Source organism: Leucoraja erinacea, chromosome 15, assembly GCF_028641065.1.
Source record: "Leucoraja erinacea ecotype New England chromosome 15, Leri_hhj_1, whole genome shotgun sequence".
NCBI classification, from domain to species: domain Eukaryota; kingdom Metazoa; phylum Chordata; class Chondrichthyes; order Rajiformes; family Rajidae; genus Leucoraja; species Leucoraja erinaceus.
The window spans coordinates 4213550-4231853 of NC_073391.1; the positions used below are offsets into that span (position 1 = coordinate 4213550).

Here is an 18304-nt window from a genome sequence, read left to right on the forward strand (position 1 = left end):
CTTTGGGATCTCTTCTGGGGCAGAGGTGACCTGTACAAGGGGCATGGGTTGCACCTGAACTGGAGAGGTATCAATATCCTTGCAGATCAGATATATCAAGTATGCAGATGATACAACGGTGATTGGCCTCATCAGCAACAACGATGAGCTGGCCTACAGGGAGGAGGTTCAGCACTTAGCAGCATGGTGCGCTGACAACAACCTGGCCCTTAACTCCAAGAAGACCAAGGAGCTCATTGTAGACTTCAGGAAGTCCAGAGGCGGCACGCACACCCCCATCCACATTAACGGGACGGAGGTGGAACGTGTTTCTAGCTTCAGGTTCCTGGGAGTCAACATCTCCGATTACCTCTCTTGGACCCACAATACCTCTATGACTCTGATCAAGAAGGCTCATCAGCGTCTCTTCTTCCTGAGGAGACTGAAGAAGGTCCATCTGTCTCCTCAGATCCTGGTGAACTTCTACCGCTGCACCATCGAGAGCATCCTTACCAACTGCATCACAGTATGGTATGGCAACTGCTCTGTCTCCGACCGGAAGGCATTGCAGAGGGTGGTGAAAATTGCCCAACGCATCACCGGTTCCTCGCTCCCCTCCATTGAGTCTGTCCAAAGCAAGCGCTGTCTGCGGAGGGCGCTCAGCATCGCCAAGGACTGCTCTCACCCCAACCATGGACTGTTTACCCTCCTACCATCCGGGAGGCGCTACAGGTCTCTCCGTTGCCGAACCAGCAGGTCGAGGAACAGCTTCTTTCCAGCGGCTGTCACTCTACTCAACAACGTACCTCGGTGACTGCCAATCACCACCCCCCCCCGGACACTTATTATTATTTATTCAAATCATTTGCTATGTCGCTCTTCCAGGGAGATGCTAAATGCATTTCGTTGTCTATGTACTGTACACTGACAATGACAATTAAAATTGAATCTGAGATCGGGAAGGCTTAAGCTAGTGGCAGGTATAGGAACCAGAGCAGGTAAAGGAACCAGAGCAGGTAAATGAATGGACTGATGAAAAAGGTAGATTATGACCGGTAAATTACGCAAACATTTTGTGTCTACGTTCTGATCTTGAGAATAGCACATTTTTTAATTTTCAAGGCAGTCTCGGTGTTTATTACTATTTCTGTCACAAAGGTCAATTTTGTAATTAGCTACAATTAAATAACTAACTAATTATATGTTTTAATTTCTGGTCATCCAAGTAAGGTGTTTCATACTTGTTTCAGAATGCTTCAATCTATAATAACTGAAAATGTCATTCAGTTCTCTTAATTTTTAAGAAAGTTATGGGCTTTTGACCGTCCTCGATCACAGCTTTTGTGTTAAGTCAATGGAAAAGCAATGGGGAACAAGATGCTAATTTCCGAGTATGAAAATTACTATAACTTTTTTTAATACTGTAGATATGAAAGCGAATTAGGTATCAAATTAAAGTTATTTTTATGCTTAATCTGATGGGATAAATTACAGGCTTGATTTATTAAATCTCAAAATTTTGTAACATTCCTAGTCCAAGTCGTTCTGCTTTCGCTAACCATTTTCTAACCTGTATTTCCCCTCGCCTAAACATGCAGCCTAAAAGTGGACCCGATTGCAGAATACTACGTAGGTACATTGCACAATGTAGAAAATCTATATTTTAAAGATGCCCACAGAGATTGCTAGAAACAATTTGAACCATAACACATTCTGTCCGATTTAAAAAAAAACGCTGTTGGCAGTTGTCACGAAGTTAAAACTAAATGTTCAATTTTTCAAGAGTAACATCTTCCTCAAAAAACGGGAATAAAAAACTTCGTTTAAAAGATGCAGACACTCTGGTTCTACAGACGGCAGAGAGCAGAACAATAACAAAAATCATAAACTGCCAAGAAATGGCATTTAACATCTCACCAACCAGGAACCCGTTTCTAAAACGGAAGTTTACCGCCATTGGGAAATAGAAAAGTTATCACTGTTTTAAAATCTTCAGATTCCAGTTTCAGATACCAATTATAATGATCGGATTTTTAAACTATCCAAATGTTACCCATGGATACACTACAGCTCAGTAATATGTATTATGGAGCGACGGTGGGCGGCCAGACAAATTGAAAGTTTGGATTAGTAACTTTTACTCGCTGGCTCCAACGTGGGACATTTTGTTTTGAAAAAGAAAACGGTACCTTTAAAAAGTTGTGGCTAAGAATACTGTCACAATATCATAAAAGGGCGAGGAAGCCTGGTCAGAGAAAGCCTTAAAATTTGTGAAACTCACTCCACTGCCCTCAGACGATGTACAAATTTACCAGTGATTTATTTAAACAGATAAAAAGGCGGTCATGAACTCCATATCTCCAACCACACCGAGAGCTCGCTGTCGGTCACACGGAACAAAATTAAACTTACCAAAACGAAAATTATCAGCTTCCCCCCCCCTTGAAGAAAATGTGCAGAAATGATTTCCTCGCCACCAAAGTTGGCACCCACTCACGATAAGTAATCCCGACTCACGGACAACGCTGCGGCAGCGGCAGCGGCGACCAACCTCAGCGACAGATTCAAAAATCGCGCTTCCGTAAGGGGTGTCCAATCAGACTTCGCCACTGTCCCCCTCCTTTCCGATTGGTCAGTGCTCGCGAAGCATGCCGGGAAGACCTAGCGAGCTGCGCGAATTAAAATGGAGCTTTCTGGTAGCCATCTTGGTAAGGCAGTATTTAACCCGGAAGCCCCCTTGTAATCGGCATATACACATCATGCAGCCCTTTGGAATTAAAAAAAAACATCCAGTCTAATGTGCCTCATGATGGACCATAAGGTACGAGAATTCCCTTTCATTGCCATGATTTATTTATGTAATCTTTATTTCCTTTTGGGGAAATATTTTATAAAGTATTACTTATATTCACTTTCCGAATTAATGAAATATTCAATTTCTGAATTAAGTTGACGCTTGCAAGTGGTATGTAATGGAATACATTTAAAGTTTTATAAACTCACGTGAGCGGTATAGAGGGGTTGCACGTAAGGTCACTGGGTCATAGGGCTTGACGCACAGAGCCGCTCAATATATCCGTAACTTCCGGTATATGTTATTAATGCAAGAAACGCGTACTTTCCTACCTGTTAAAAACCGCCACAATTTTCAATTTTTGCGCTGTAAAAAATTGTGGAAGTCGGGGTAAGCGTGAGAGACATGTACCCATCTTCAGAATTCCAAAAGTGAAGCGAAATGAAGGTAAAGAGAAGCGAGAGCTGAAGGGACAACAACAGCTAAAGTGCTTGGCGAACATTGGCTGGGCAGATATCGAAATTGAAAATATTGGGAATTATCGCGTTTGCTCACTGCATTTCAACAACAGTAAGTCATTATTTGTGTTTTTTCTTGATTCCTTTGGTATCTAAAAAGTCTCAGAAGTGATAAATCTGGCTGTACATTTTGCTTCAGAGGCGTTTTTTTTTGTATGTAAAAACCCACTTGAGAACCATGGGCGATTTAAAAAAATTTACAGCCAGATTTATCACTTCTGAAACATTTTAGATGCCAAAGGAATCAAGAAAAAACATAAATAATGCCTTAGTTGATGAAATGCAGTGAGCAAACGGCCAATGTTCGCTAAGCACTCTGGCTGTTGTCCCTTCAGCTCTCGCTTCTACCTACCATCATTTCTCCTCACTTTTGGAATTCTGAAGTAGGCTAAATGTCTCTCACGCTTATCCCGATCTCCATAATTATTTACAGCGAAAAAATTGACAATTTAGGCGGGTTTTAACGGGCCCGCTACGCTGGAAACAATGGTCAGTGCTTACCTGCAGTTCATCGCGTGTACTCCAGTTGGAGTAGCGTAGCAACGGTACGGGTCATGGGTCGTGACCCGACTGCCGTGAAACTTCCCTATTAACAAAGAGCAAATAACTCCCTATTAGCAAAGAGCAAATGTATAGTTTTTTTTTAAAATAAAGAAAATAAATGACAATTGCAAAATTAAGAAATTCACAATAAAAGGAGGCAATTAAAAGTAATATCAAAGGTAGGCCTTAATTTTAGTTTAGTTTAGATTAGACTGTATCTCTAAAATTTAGAGATACAGCGCGGAAACAGGCCCTTCGCTGCACCGACCAACGATCTCCACACATTAACACTATCCTACACCCACTAGGGACATTTTTTACATTCGCCAAGCCAATTAACCTACACACCTGTACGTCTTTGGAGTATGGGAGGAAATCGAAGATCCGTCCAAACTTCGCACCCCCGTGGTAGGGATCGAACCCGGGTTTCTACCACTGTGCCACCGTGACCGCCCACAGACAAGGGAAGAATGAAATGGTAAACCTAAGGTGAGATTGAGCAGACCAAACATCTGTGTGTCCGATTTACAGATCCATCCATGCTTATTCATGGAAAGTAGATGCTTCTGACTAACAAATTCACACTCCTAAAAGTAAATTTAGGTTAATTGCCCATGCTATTAATGAGTATGGGCGGTGATCTGCATAAATTCAATGCTATTGTAATTCATTAAGGGTGAGATGATCATCTTCATATCGAGTCCACACACAAGATTAGAAGTTGTTCAGCCAGGCGGCATCTGCATACAATGGTATCTGCCCACAGCGGCCTACCTACCTGGATTGGCGCGGCCTTCCTGCCGGGATCGACCGGAGCTCCAGCAGAGGCGGGACAGCGCTGCAACATCGCGGGGCTGGCGATGCCTTACCGGGGGTCGCCGTCTGGAGCCCGGAGTGCTGGACCTGCTGCACCGACATCATGGAGCTGCGGTTTGCGGAGCTCCCAACGCGGGCGGCGCTGATGGACAGCGCGGGGTCCTGTGACTCTGCCCGGCTCAGCCTGCGGACTCAGCAGCTGCAGACTCCGGCAGCGGGAGGCGGCTGATCAGGAGGTCCGGGCCGCTGAGGAGGAGGATGCTCACCGTCGGGGTTCGGCGTCGGCGTTCCACCAGCCCGGCATGAGGGCCTGAACATCGGGCCACCCGGGGCGGCGACTACGGGTGCTCGGTTGGCCCCGACCACGGATGAACACGGAGGGGAGGCTGGCTGGACTATGGTGCCATCCTCACCTTGGTGCCATTTATGTTATGTTGTGTCGTGGACTTCTGTATTTGTGCTTTTTTTTAATTAAATTTCAATTTTATTTTTAATGTTTTATTATTTATTTATTATTATTTTTTTTTTGTGATTTTTATTTTTTTGTGATTTTTTTTTATGATACTGCCTGTAAGGGAAATTCATTTCGTTGTCTCAAATTGAGACAATGACAATAAATTTGAATACAATACAATACTTGTGCGTGGTGGTGGAAAGATTGGTGAAAACAGGGCCGTGACGTGAACGCTCTTTCCTTGACCCCGGTGAGATGATGAATGAGCAGAATGTCAGTTTAAGAGGCAATTTCATTGTTTTGAAATTCTGAAGGCCATTCCCTCAGTTGGCCATTTAATGCTAAGGACTTATCAATTTAAAGTGGGGTAAGTGTTAAAGGAAAGTTTCCTTCCTCAAAGGCAGCAAACTGAGTTGGAGTAAGTGAACTGCCTGGTTTGCCATATTTTATTGATTTTAACCCTTAGAAAGAAAAATAAGCGACTCAAATATAATGCCCTAGTAGTAGGCCCCCCTCGGCCATGACTGACCTTGGGTGATGCATCCTATTTGTTGGCTGCTTGCTCCAAACCTCGCCTAGAGCAGCGTCACTTGTGGCTTAAGAGACCAATGCTGGAGTGACAGTCTCTGTCGCAAAGGTCACATTTGTGTGTGGTCTCTGGTTTGTTGAAGTTGCTGCGCTCCTTTCTGCATGCCCGCTTGTCTGCCGCTGCGTTCATTAGTTTCTCTTCCCCTGTTTTGAGATGTTGGTTCAGGGTACCTCTCCACCTCGTGCGGTCAGCTGCAAGGCTCTCCCAGGACTCCACATCGATGTCGAGCGCCTTCTTATCTCCCTTGCAGACATCCTTGTAACGTAGCTGGGGGAGGCCAATGGTTCTCCTCCCAGATGTCAGCTCTCCATAGAGGATGTCTTTTTCCTCCATGCTGTGGACATCCTCCATGCAGTGGACATGGCCCAGCCACCGCAGTCTGTGCTGCCCGAGTAGAGTGTACACACTGGGAAGGCCAGCGGAAGGAATATCTAAGATGGAAGGTGAGTCTTCTCTCCTGTCTGGCATATGTAGTCCATGTCTCACGGCCGTACAACAACATGCTGTTGACACAGGCGTTGTAGACTGCTATCTTTGTCTTCACCGTCAGCTTTGGGTTGGTCCACATTCGAGTTGTGAAGCGAGCAAGAGTTGTAGGTGCCTTCCCGTCCCTCTTATCACAGGGACGTAACACTGATGGAGACGAGTCAGAGTATATAAGTGAGATCGACCGACTGACCAAATGGTGCCAGCACAATAACGTGGCTCTCAACACCAGAGAAACCAAGGAACTGATTGTGGACTTTGGAAGGGCTAGGATGGGGACCCACAGTCCCATTTATATCAACGGGAAAATGGTGGAAAGGGTCAAGAGCTGCAAATTCCTGGGCGTGCATATTTCCGAAGATTGTTCCTGGTCCCAGAACACTGACGCAATCATAAGGGGGGTGTGTAGAGAGTGAGGGCAGAGAGAGAAGGGGGAGAGACAGAGAGAGGGGCAGAGACAGAAGGGCAAGAGACAGAGGGAGAAGGGGTGGAGGGGAGGAGGAGAAGATGGGTGGGTGAGCGGGGGAGGAGGGGAGAGTGAGAAGGGGAGAGAGGGGGAGATGGGGAGGGGAGCAGAGTGGGGAGGGTGAAGGGGGAGACGGGTAGGGGAAGGGAGTAGTAGAGGGGGGGAAGGGTGGGTGAGGGCGGTAGAGAGGGGGTGGGGGGGAAGGAGAGGAAGAGGGGAAGGGGGGGGGGGAGGAGAGGGGAAGTAAAGGAGAGCTGGGCGGCAGCAGCAAAAATCGCCAGCGAAATGTGAAAAATGTCGGCGTTTTTGGAGGAGAGCCAGGTGACAGCAGCCGTTATGGTCTGTGGCCAGCAGGAGGTGAGTGGGGGTGGGGAGGACTTTATTAAAAATGTGCACAGAAAAATGTATAAATGTAATGAGGAGTGGCTTAGTGAATGTAAAAGTGAAATGGCTAGCGAAATGTAAAAAAATCTCTGAGTTTTTGCGTGTGGTTTTGATAGACCATGGAACCAAAGGCCAAATCTGACACACGCGCACACACAGTTTTAAAAGTATACAGATATAGATGTCAACAAAATAGAGAGAGTACAGAGGAGATTTACTAGAATGTTGCCTGGGTTTCAGCAACTAAGTTACAGAGAAAGGTTGAACAAGTTAGGTCTTTATTCTTTGGAGCGCAGAAAGTTAAGGGGGGACTTGATAGAGGTCTTTAAAATGATGAGAGGGATAGACAGAGTTGACGTGGATAAGCTTTTCCCACTGAGAGTAGGGAAGATTCAAACAAGAGGCCTTGACATCCACCACCATGAAATTCTTTGACAGACTGGTTATGGAACATATTACATACAGTCTACCAAGCAACCGTGATCCACTGCAATTCACCTACAGCCACAACAGGTCCACGGCTGATGCCGTCTCCCTGATCGTACTTCATCCCTTCTTCTTCTTATCGAGTCCACACACAAGATTAGAAGTTGTTCAGCCAGAGCTGAACACACTTCACGGCATCTGCATACAATGTTTTGTGCTTCTCGTGTGTGGTGGTGGAAAGATTGGTGAAAACAGGGCTGCAACGTGAACGCTCTTTCTTTGACCCCAATTCATCCCTGGAACCAGATGTAATTAGAATAAGAAAGACACCTATGTCAGACTCCTATACATAGACTACAGCTCTGGTTTCAATACCAATATCCTATCCAAGCTCATCTGCAAACTCGTGGACCTCAGAATCATCACTTGACTTTGCAACTGGATCCTCTACTTCCTGACGAACAGACCGCAATCATCGAGGATTGGTGACAAATCATTCTCTATGGTAATCCCCCGTATTGGTTCTCTGCCCCCATCTATAGTTCTCATACACCCATGACTCGGTAGACAAGTGAAAATCCAACCCAATTAAAACATTTGCAGATGACACTACCGTAGTGGGCGGGATATCAAATATTGACAGTACAGTACAAATAATAGAGTACAGGAAGGGCCTTGTAAACTGGTACCAAAACAAAATTTCGCCCTCAATGTCCAGCAAGAAAAACAAGATTGTGATCGACTTCAGGAAGCAAAGTGGCACAGCTTCAAATTCTTCTGAAAAAATATCACCAGCAATTTGTTCTGGACCTGCCACATCGAAGTAATGGCCAAGAAAGCACACCAATGTATCAAGAAGGCTTAGGAAGTTTGGCATGTCCCCGAACAACCCTCACCAATTTCTGCTGATGTCCTAATCATTTCATCAGAATGCATCATTGCATGATTTGAGAACAGCTCCATCCAAGACTGCAAGAAATTACAGAGACTTGTGGAAGTAGTCCAGACCATCACGCAGTGCCGGATTTTGATGAAGAGAGGCCCTAGGCTATTCAACTTGTGACGCCCCTCCCAATCCCCCAACCCCACTACTGGAGGAAGATGGAAGAGTGTTTTTCAATAATTTGAGTAAAGCCAAGGATGATGACAGGTGTTTAAAATTCCACAATTCACAATTCCTTCTCCAAAGGACAAAAAATTGCAAAATCTTAATCAAATCTGCTTCCAAAAACCGTGTACAAAACGAGTATGCTTTTTCCTATCGGTAACAAAGATGCTACAAATAAGCTTAGTTTTATCACTAACCTGACAGTGGCAGCCACAGCACTACACAGTAGGTTTCTAGCAACAATTATCAGCTCTACCCCTAGCATTGTTCCTTGCCAACTTCCTAGTTCAAATATCTTTGCACTTTCCTACTTACCCCTGAGTTTTGACTTTTGAAGCCTGCAAGTATCCTGCACCCGCCGTCGCTGCTTACTGGAGCACGTGTGAAAATTTGCCGGACCCCGGTGCCACCAGACTGACACCAATGTGCAGCCGAGCGTGGCCAATGAGATAAGGGGCTGGAAAATTGCACTTTTTAAAAATAAAGATTATTTATTGCCAGTGCTAGTGTTGAGTTATCGGCTTAAAACAGTATTATTCTGAAATGGAGGGCAAGGAAAATTACTGAAGGGTTGTTTAGAGATTACAGTGGGTTGTGACAGCATATGTGAGAAAGACCTATGACGGTGTCAAAAATATTATACACCTTGGCCGGAGACCCTCTTGATTTTGAAGCCCTAGGCTTCAGCCTGCCAAACCTTTAGGTAAATCCGGCACTGCCATCACGCAAGCCAATCTCCCTTCCATTCACTCTATCTAAACTTCACATTGTCTCACCCTGGGCACTCTCTCTTCTCCCCTCATGAGGTAAGAGGCACAGAGTTTGAAAATGGATACCTCCAAATTCAGGGACTGTTTCTTCCTAGCTGTTATCAGGCAAATGAACCCTCTAGACTAGAGAGCAGTCCTGATCTCCCATCTTTCACAATGAAGACCTTCAAACTATCTTTAATTGGACTTTACTGGATGTATCTTGCACTAAATGTCATACAATTATCTTATATCCGTACACTGTGGACGGCTTGATTGTGATCATGTGTAGTATTTTTTGCTGACTGGATCACACACGACAAAATGTTTTTCACTGTACCTTGGTAGATGTGATAATAAAAAACTAAACTAAAAATGTAAGCATTTATTTCTAGAGGACGAGAATATAAAAGCTGAGATGTAATGCTGAGGCTTTATCAGACATTAGTTGGACTGCTTTGGAGTATTGTGAGCAATTTTGGGGCTCCATGTCTGATGAAGGATGTGCTGGCATTGGAGAGGGTCCAGAGGTTTATGAGAATGATTGGGTTAATGTATGATGTTGAGTTATCGGCTTAAAACAGTATTATTCTGAAATGGTTTGCGGCTCTGGGCCTGTACTCGATGGAGTTTGGAAGGATGAGAGGGCATATCATTGAAGCTTACCGTATATTGAAAAGCCTGAATAGAGTGAATGTGGCGAGGATGTTTCCACTGGTGAGAAAGCCTATGACCAGAACGCACATTATCAGAATAAAAGGATGTACCTAGAGAAAGGAGATGAGGAGGAATTACTTTTTGCCAGGGGGTGGGGAACCTGTGGAATTGCCAGTTTCATTTCCATATCCAGCTGCAGAAGCCAAGTCTTTGGGTATTTTTAAAGCTGAGATTGACCGGTACTTGATTAGTAAGGCTGTCAAAGGCTACGAGAAGAGGGCAGGAGAATGGTGTTGACGGAGGGGCAGATATATCAGCCATGATTGAAGGCAGAGTAGACTAATATGGGGCCGAATGGCCTAATTCTGGTCCTGTGACTTATGAACCTTCCAGTCAGCTGTTGTCAAACAAGCAAGGCACATCAGATGAACACATTATAACATACTAACATCTCCTCCCCTACTCGTTCAGTTCGGATGAAGGCTTGCTTTACATGAAGGGAGAAAAACAGAAGAGCAAAAACTATAGGCCGGTTATCCTAAGCTCATTGGTTGGTAAGATTTTAGAGTTGATTATAAAGGATGCGGTTACGCAGTACTTACAAGTTCACAATAAAATAGGCTGAAGTAAGCATGGTTTTGTGAAGGGAAGATCGTGCCTAATGAAAATGCTGGAGTTCTTTGAGGAAGTTAATAGCAGGGCAGAGGGGTGGCTGTAGATATTGTTTACCTAGATTTTCAGGCCTTCAATATTTTTTTTTATGATACTGCCTGTAAGGGAAATTCATTTCGTTGTCTCAAATTGAGACAATGACAATAAATTTGAATACAATACAATACTTGTGCGTGGTGGTGGAAAGATTGGTGAAAACAGGGCCGTGACGTGAACGCTCTTTCCTTGACCCCGGTGAGATGATGAATGAGCAGAATGTCAGTTTAAGAGGCAATTTCATTGTTTTGAAATTCTGAAGGCCATTCCCTCAGTTGGCCATTTAATGCTAAGGACTTATCAATTTAAAGTGGGGTAAGTGTTAAAGGAAAGTTTCCTTCCTCAAAGGCAGCAAACTGAGTTGGAGTAAGTGAACTGCCTGGTTTGCCATATTTTATTGATTTTAACCCTTAGAAAGAAAAATAAGCGACTCAAATATAATGCCCTAGTAGTAGGCCCCCCTCGGCCATGACTGACCTTGGGTGATGCATCCTATTTGTTGGCTGCTTGCTCCAAAACCTCGCCTAGAGCAGCGTCACTTGTGGCTTAAGAGACCAATGCTGGAGTGACAGTCTCTGTCGCAAAGGTCACATTTGTGTGTGGTCTCTGGTTTGTTGAAGTTGCTGCGCTCCTTTCTGCATGCCCGCTTGTCTGCCGCTGCGTTCATTAGTTTCTCTTCCCCTGTTTTGAGATGTTGGTTCAGGGTACCTCTCCACCTCGTGCGGTCAGCTGCAAGGCTCTCCCAGGACTCCACATCGATGTCGAGCGCCTTCTTATCTCCCTTGCAGACATCCTTGTAACGTAGCTGGGGGAGGCCAATGGTTCTCCTCCCAGATGTCAGCTCTCCATAGAGGATGTCTTTTTCCTCCATGCTGTGGACATCCTCCATGCAGTGGACATGGCCCAGCCACCGCAGTCTGTGCTGCCCGAGTAGAGTGTACACACTGGGAAGGCCAGCGGAAGGAATATCTAAGATGGATGGTGAGTCTTCTCTCCTGTCTGGCATATGTAGTCCATGTCTCACGGCCGTACAACAACATGCTGTTGACACAGGCGTTGTAGACTGCTATCTTTGTCTTCACCGTCAGCTTTGGGTTGGTCCACATTCGAGTTGTGAAGCGAGCAAGAGTTGTAGGTGCCTTCCCGTCCCTCTTATCACAGGGACGTAACACTGATGGAGACGAGTCAGAGTATATAAGTGAGATCGACCGACTGACCAAATGGTGCCAGCACAATAACGTGGCTCTCAACACCAGAGAAACCAAGGAACTGATTGTGGACTTTGGAAGGGCTAGGATGGGGACCCACAGTCCCATTTATATCAACGGGAAAATGGTGGAAAGGGTCAAGAGCTTCAAATTCCTGGGCGTGCATATTTCCGAAGATTTTTCCTGGTCCCAGAACACTGACGCAATCATAAGGGGGGTGTGTAGAGAGTGAGGGCAGAGAGAGAATGGGGAGAGACAGAGAGAGGGGCAGAGACAGAAGGGCAAGAGACAGAGGGAGAAGGGGTGGAGGGGAGGAGGAGAAGATGGGTGGGTGAGCGGGGGGGGAGGGGAGAGTGAGAAGGGGAGAGAGGGGGGAGATGGGGAGGGGAGCAGAGTGGGGAGGGTGAAGGGGGAGACGGGTAGGGGAAGGGAGTAGTAGAGGGGGGGAAGGGTGGGTGAGGGCGGTAGAGAGGGGTGGGGGAAGGAGAGGAAGAGGGGAAGGGGGGGGGGGAGGAGAGGGAAGTAAAGGAGAGCTGGGCGGCAGCAGCAAAAATCGCCAGCGAAATGTGAAAAATGTCGGCGTCACTGGAGGAGAGCCAGGTGACAGCAGCCGTTATGGTCGGTGGCCAGCAGGAGGTGAGTGGGGGTGGGGAGGACTTTATTAAAAATGTGCACAGAAAAATGTATAAATGTAATGAGGAGTGGCTTAGTGAATGTAAAAGTGAAATGGCTAGCGAAATGTAAAAAAATGTCTGAGTTTTTGCGTGTGGTTTTGATAGACCATGGAACCAAAGGCCAAATCTGACACACGCGCACACACAGTTTTAAAAGTATACAGATATAGATGTCAACAAAATAGAGAGAGTACAGAGGAGATTACTAGAATGTAGCCTGGATATTTTAAATGTTACAGAATGTTGCCTGGGTTTCTGGTTTTAGTATAAGAAAAAAAAAAAAAAAAAAAAAAAAAAAAAAAAAAAAAAACAGAAACAAAAAAAAAAAAAAAAAAAAAAAAAAAAAAAAAAAAAAAAAAAAAAAAACACAAAAAAAAACACAGTTTAATGACGCTATTATGGAAAAAAAACGAGCTATAGATCAAAAAAAACGGCACAGAGTTTACAGAGAATGTTGCCTGGGTTTCAGCAACAAGTTACAGAGTTGAACAAGTTAGGTCTTTATTCTTTGGAGCGCAGAAAGTTAAGGGGGGACTTGATAGAGGTCTTTAAAATGATGAGAGGGATAGACAGAGTTGACGTGGATAAGCTTTTCCCACTGAGAGTAGGGAAGATTCAAACAAGAGGCCTTGACATCCACCACCATGAAATTCTTTGACAGACTGGTTATGGAACATATTACATACAGTCTACCAAGCAACCGTGATCCACTGCAATTCACCTACAGCCACAACAGGTCCACGGCTGATGCCGTCTCCCTGATCGTACTTCATCCCTTCTTCTTCTTATCGAGTCCACACACAAGATTAGAAGTTGTTCAGCCAGAGCTGAACACACTTCACGGCATCTGCATACAATGTTTTGTGCTTCTCGTGTGTGGTGGTGGAAAGATTGGTGAAAACAGGGCTGCAACGTGAACGCTCTTTCTTTGACCCCAATTCATCCCTGGAACCAGATGTAATTAGAATAAGAAAGACACCTATGTCAGACTCCTATACATAGACTACAGCTCTGGTTTCAATACCAATATCCTATCCAAGCTCATCTGCAAACTCGTGGACCTCAGAATCATCACTTGACTTTGCAACTGGATCCTCTACTTCCTGACGAACAGACCGCAATCATCGAGGATTGGTGACAAATCATTCTCTATGGTAATCCCCCGTATTGGTTCTCTGCCCCCATCTATAGTTCTCATACACCCATGACTCGGTAGACAAGTGAAAATCCAACCCAATTAAAACATTTGCAGATGACACTACCGTAGTGGGGCGGGATATCAAATATTGACAGTACAGTACAAATAATAGAGTACAGGAAGGGCCTTGTAAACTGGTACCAAAACAAAATTTCGCCCTCAATGTCCAGCAAGAAAAACAAGATTGTGATCGACTTCAGGAAGCAAAGTGGCACAGCTTCAAATTCTTCTGAAAAAATATCACCAGCAATTTGTTCTGGACCTGCCACATCGAAGTAATGGCCAAGAAAGCACACCAATGTATCAAGAAGGCTTAGGAAGTTTGGCATGTCCCCGAACAACCCTCACCAATTTCTGCAGATGTCCTAATCATTTCATCAGAATGCATCATTGCATGATTTGAGAACAGCTCCATCCAAGACTGCAAGAAATTACAGAGACTTGTGGAAGTAGTCCAGACCATCACGCAGTGCCGGATTTTGATGAAGAGAGGCCCTAGGCTATTCAACTTGTGACGCCCCTCCCAATCCCCCAACCCCACTACTGGAGGAAGATGGAAGAGTGTTTTTCAATAATTTGAGTAAAGCCAAGGATGATGACAGGTGTTTAAAATTCCACAATTCACAATTCCTTCTCCAAAGGACAAAAAATTGCAAAATCTTAATCAAATCTGCTTCCAAAAACCGTGTACAAAACGAGTATGCTTTTTCCTATCGGTAACAAAGATGCTACAAATAAGCTTAGTTTTATCACTAACCTGACAGTGGCAGCCACAGCACTACACAGTAGGTTTCTAGCAACAATTATCAGCTCTACCCCTAGCATTGTTCCTTGCCAACTTCCTAGTTCAAATATCTTTGCACTTTCCTACTTACCCCTGAGTTTTGACTTTTGAAGCCTGCAAGTATCCTGCACCCGCCGTCGCTGCTTACTGGAGCACGTGTGAAAATTTGCCGGACCCCGGTGCCACCAGACTGACACCAATGTGCAGCCGAGCGTGGCCAATGAGATAAGGGGCTGGAAAATTGCACTTTTTAAAAATAAAGATTATTTATTGCCAGTGCTAGTGTTGAGTTATCAGCTTAAAACAGTATTATTCTGAAATGGAGGGCAAGGAAAATTACTGAAGGGTTGTTTAGAGATTACAGTGGGTTGTGACAGCATATGTAAGAAAGACCTATGACGGTGTCAAAAATATTATACACCTTGGCCGGAGACCCTCTTGATTTTGAAGCCCTAGGCTTCAGCCTGCCAAACCTTTAGGTAAATCCGGCACTGCCATCACGCAAGCCAATCTCCCTTCCATTCACTCTATCTAAACTTCACATTGTCTCACCCTGGGCACTCTCTCTTCTCCCCTCATGAGGTAAGAGGCACAGAGTTTGAAAATGGATACCTCCAAATTCAGGGACTGTTTCTTCCTAGCTGTTATCAGGCAAATGAACCCTCTAGACTAGAGAGCAGTCCTGATCTCCCATCTTTCACAATGAAGACCTTCAAACTATCTTTAATTGGACTTTACTGGATGTATCTTGCACTAAATGTCATACAATTATCTTATATCCGTACACTGTGGACGGCTTGATTGTGATCATGTGTAGTATTTTTTGCTGACTGGATCACACACGACAAAATGTTTTTCACTGTACCTTGGTAGATGTGATAATAAAAAACTAAACTAAAAATGTAAGCATTTATTTCTAGAGGACGAGAATATAAAAGCTGAGATGTAATGCTGAGGCTTTATCAGACATTAGTTGGACTGCTTTGGAGTATTGTGAGCAATTTTGGGGCTCCATGTCTGATGAAGGATGTGCTGGCATTGGAGAGGGTCCAGAGGTTTATGAGAATGATTGGGTTAATGTATGATGTTGAGTTATCGGCTTAAAACAGTATTATTCTGAAATGGTTGGCGGCTCTGGGCCTGTACTCGATGGAGTTTGGAAGGATGAGAGGGCATATCATTGAAGCTTACCGTATATTGAAAAGCCTGAATAGAGTGAATGTGGCGAGGATGTTTCCACTGGTGAGAAAGCCTATGACCAGAACGCACATTATCAGAATAAAAGGATGTACCTAGAGAAAGGAGATGAGGAGGAATTACTTTTTGCCAGGGGGGTGGGGAACCTGTGGAATTGCCAGTTTCATTTCCATATCCAGCTGCAGAAGCCAAGTCTTTGGGTATTTTTAAAGCTGAGATTGACCGGTACTTGATTAGTAAGGCTGTCAAAGGCTACGAGAAGAGGGCAGGAGAATGGTGTTGACGGAGGGGCAGATATATCAGCCATGATTGAAGGCAGAGTAGACTAATATGGGGCCGAATGGCCTAATTCTGGTCCTGTGACTTATGAACCTTCCAGTCAGCTGTTGTCAAACAAGCAAGGCACATCAGATGAACACATTATAACATACTAACATCTCCTCCCCTACTCGTTCAGTTCGGATGAAGGCTTGCTTTACATGAAGGGAGAAAAACAGAAGAGCAAAAACTATAGGCCGGTTATCCTAAGCTCATTGGTTGGTAAGATTTTAGAGTTGATTATAAAGGATGCGGTTACGCAGTACTTACAAGTTCACAATAAAATAGGCTGAAGTAAGCATGGTTTTGTGAAGGGAAGATCGTGCCTAATGAAAATGCTGGAGTTCTTTGAGGAAGTTAATAGCAGGGCAGAGGGGTGGCTGTAGATATTGTTTACCTAGATTTTCAGGCCTTCAATACGATGCTGCACGCTTGGCTGCTAGGGAAAATGAGAGCATGGTTTGGAAGGGAAGATAGTAGCATGGATGGCGGGTTGGCTGGATGGCAGAAGACAACGGTTTTCAATGAAAGGCACTTTTTCAGGCTGGCTGCCAGTGACCAGTGGAGTTCCAAAAGGGTCGGTGCTGGGACCACTTCTCTTCACGTTATATGTTAATGATTTGGATAAGGGGTTTGAAGGCTTTGTGGTCAAGTTTGCAGATGATGCTGAGATAGGTGCAGGGGCAGACAGTATAGAGGAAGTAAGGACTCGGAAGGACTTGGACAGGTTAGGAGAGAGGGCGAGAAGTGGCAGATGAAATTCAGTATAGCAAAGTGCGGAGTCATGCATTTTGGTAATAAGAATAAAGGGTAAGATTATTTTCTAAATGGAGAGAGAATCCAGAAATTGGAGGTGAAAAGAGACTTTGGAATGCTGGTGCAGGAGTCCCAAAAAGTTAATTTGCAAGTCGAATCAGTAATAAGGAAGGCAAATTTGATGCTAACATTTAGATCAAGGGGACTGGAATACAAAAACAGAGAAGTAACGCTGAGGCTCTATAAGGTGGTCAGGCCGCAGATTTTGGCCGCATATCTGAGGAAGGATGTGCTGGCTCTGACGAGGGTCCAGAAGAGGTTTACCAAATGATTCCAGGAATGATTGGTTTTGGCATATGATGATCGCACAGGGCCTCTACTCGCTGGAGTTTTCATGTTGAAGGGGGAACTTCATTGAAACTTACAGAATAATGAAAGGCATAGAGTGGATGTGGAAAGGATGTTTCCACTGTGGTCCAGGACCAGAGGTCATAGCCTCAGAATTAAGGGGCACTCTTTTAGAAAGGAGGTGAGGAGAAACTTCTTCAGTCAGGGGGTGGTTAATCTGTGGATCTCATTGTCGCAGAGAGCTGCTGTGGAGTCTGTGGATATTTTTAAGGCAAAGATAGACAAATTCTTGATTAGAACGGATGTCAAGGGTTTTGAGGAGAAAGCAGGAAAATGGGATTAGGAAGCAGCGATCAACCATGATTGAATGGTGGAGTAGACTCGATGGGCCGAATGGCAAAATTCTACTCCTAACTTGTGAATTTGTGAACTCCCACCAAATGGCAACTGTCAATTTCCTTTCACAGATGCTGCCTGATCTGTTAAATTCCTCCAGCAGATTGTTTATTGCTGCAGTTTGCAGCATCTGTAGTCTCTTGCATCTCCCTACTAACACTTCTGAAGAGTCCTGACCTGAAACATCATCTATTTATTCCCTCCACCGATGCTGACTGATGAACAGTTTTATTGAATCCTGTTTTGCAGGAGAGGATGGTGAACAACCATTGACTGTAAAAAATAGCCTTGCTTACCATCCTTAGACCAGTGATCCTGAAATTGTTGATGGTGATCCTTCAAGCCAGATCTCACCTGCGCCTGTCAGCCTTCAATCTCTTCTGGCACACTATGTTCCCACAGTCCTTCCTTTACGTTGACTGTGCCCTTCTCCATGGAATTGCCCAAGGCAAGGATTTGAGGAGATATGGTGCCAAAGTTTTGACTCAAATGTAAAATTATACCGAAGATAGACACAAAATGCTGAAGTAACTCAGCAGGACAGGCAGCATCTCTGGAGAGAAGGAATGGGTAGACGTTTTGGATCGAGACCCTTCTTTTTCTGTAGGGTATCGACCCGAAATGTCGCCAATTCCATCTCTCCATAGATGCTGCCTCACTCGCTGAGTTTCTGCAGCATTTTGTGCCTACCTTTGATTTATCAGCACCTGCAGTTCTTTCGTAAACCCTTCTTCAGATTGTGCATGAG

The 18304-nt window shown here is 44.6% G+C and overlaps 2 protein-coding genes across 3 annotated transcripts in view; one reads left to right on the plus strand and one right to left on the minus strand.

The window, feature by feature from the left end:
* Nucleotides 1-2546, minus strand: part of kif11 (kinesin family member 11) — an 80455-nt gene extending 77909 nt beyond the window's left edge. The window contains exon 1 of one of the 2 annotated variants that reach the window (XM_055646619.1): nt 2392-2546. The gene's annotated coding sequence lies outside the window, so the exon portion shown is untranslated. The remainder of the gene's footprint in view (nt 1-2391) is intronic. The other variant, XM_055646621.1, reaches the window with a different exon arrangement.
* Nucleotides 2547-2700: 154 nt separating this feature from the next.
* The window catches only part of ide (insulin-degrading enzyme), a 166214-nt gene continuing 150610 nt past the window's right edge, over nt 2701-18304 (plus strand). Inside the window, exon 1 of the mRNA XM_055646625.1 lies at nt 2701-2800. The gene's annotated coding sequence lies outside the window, so the exon portion shown is untranslated. The remainder of the gene's footprint in view (nt 2801-18304) is intronic.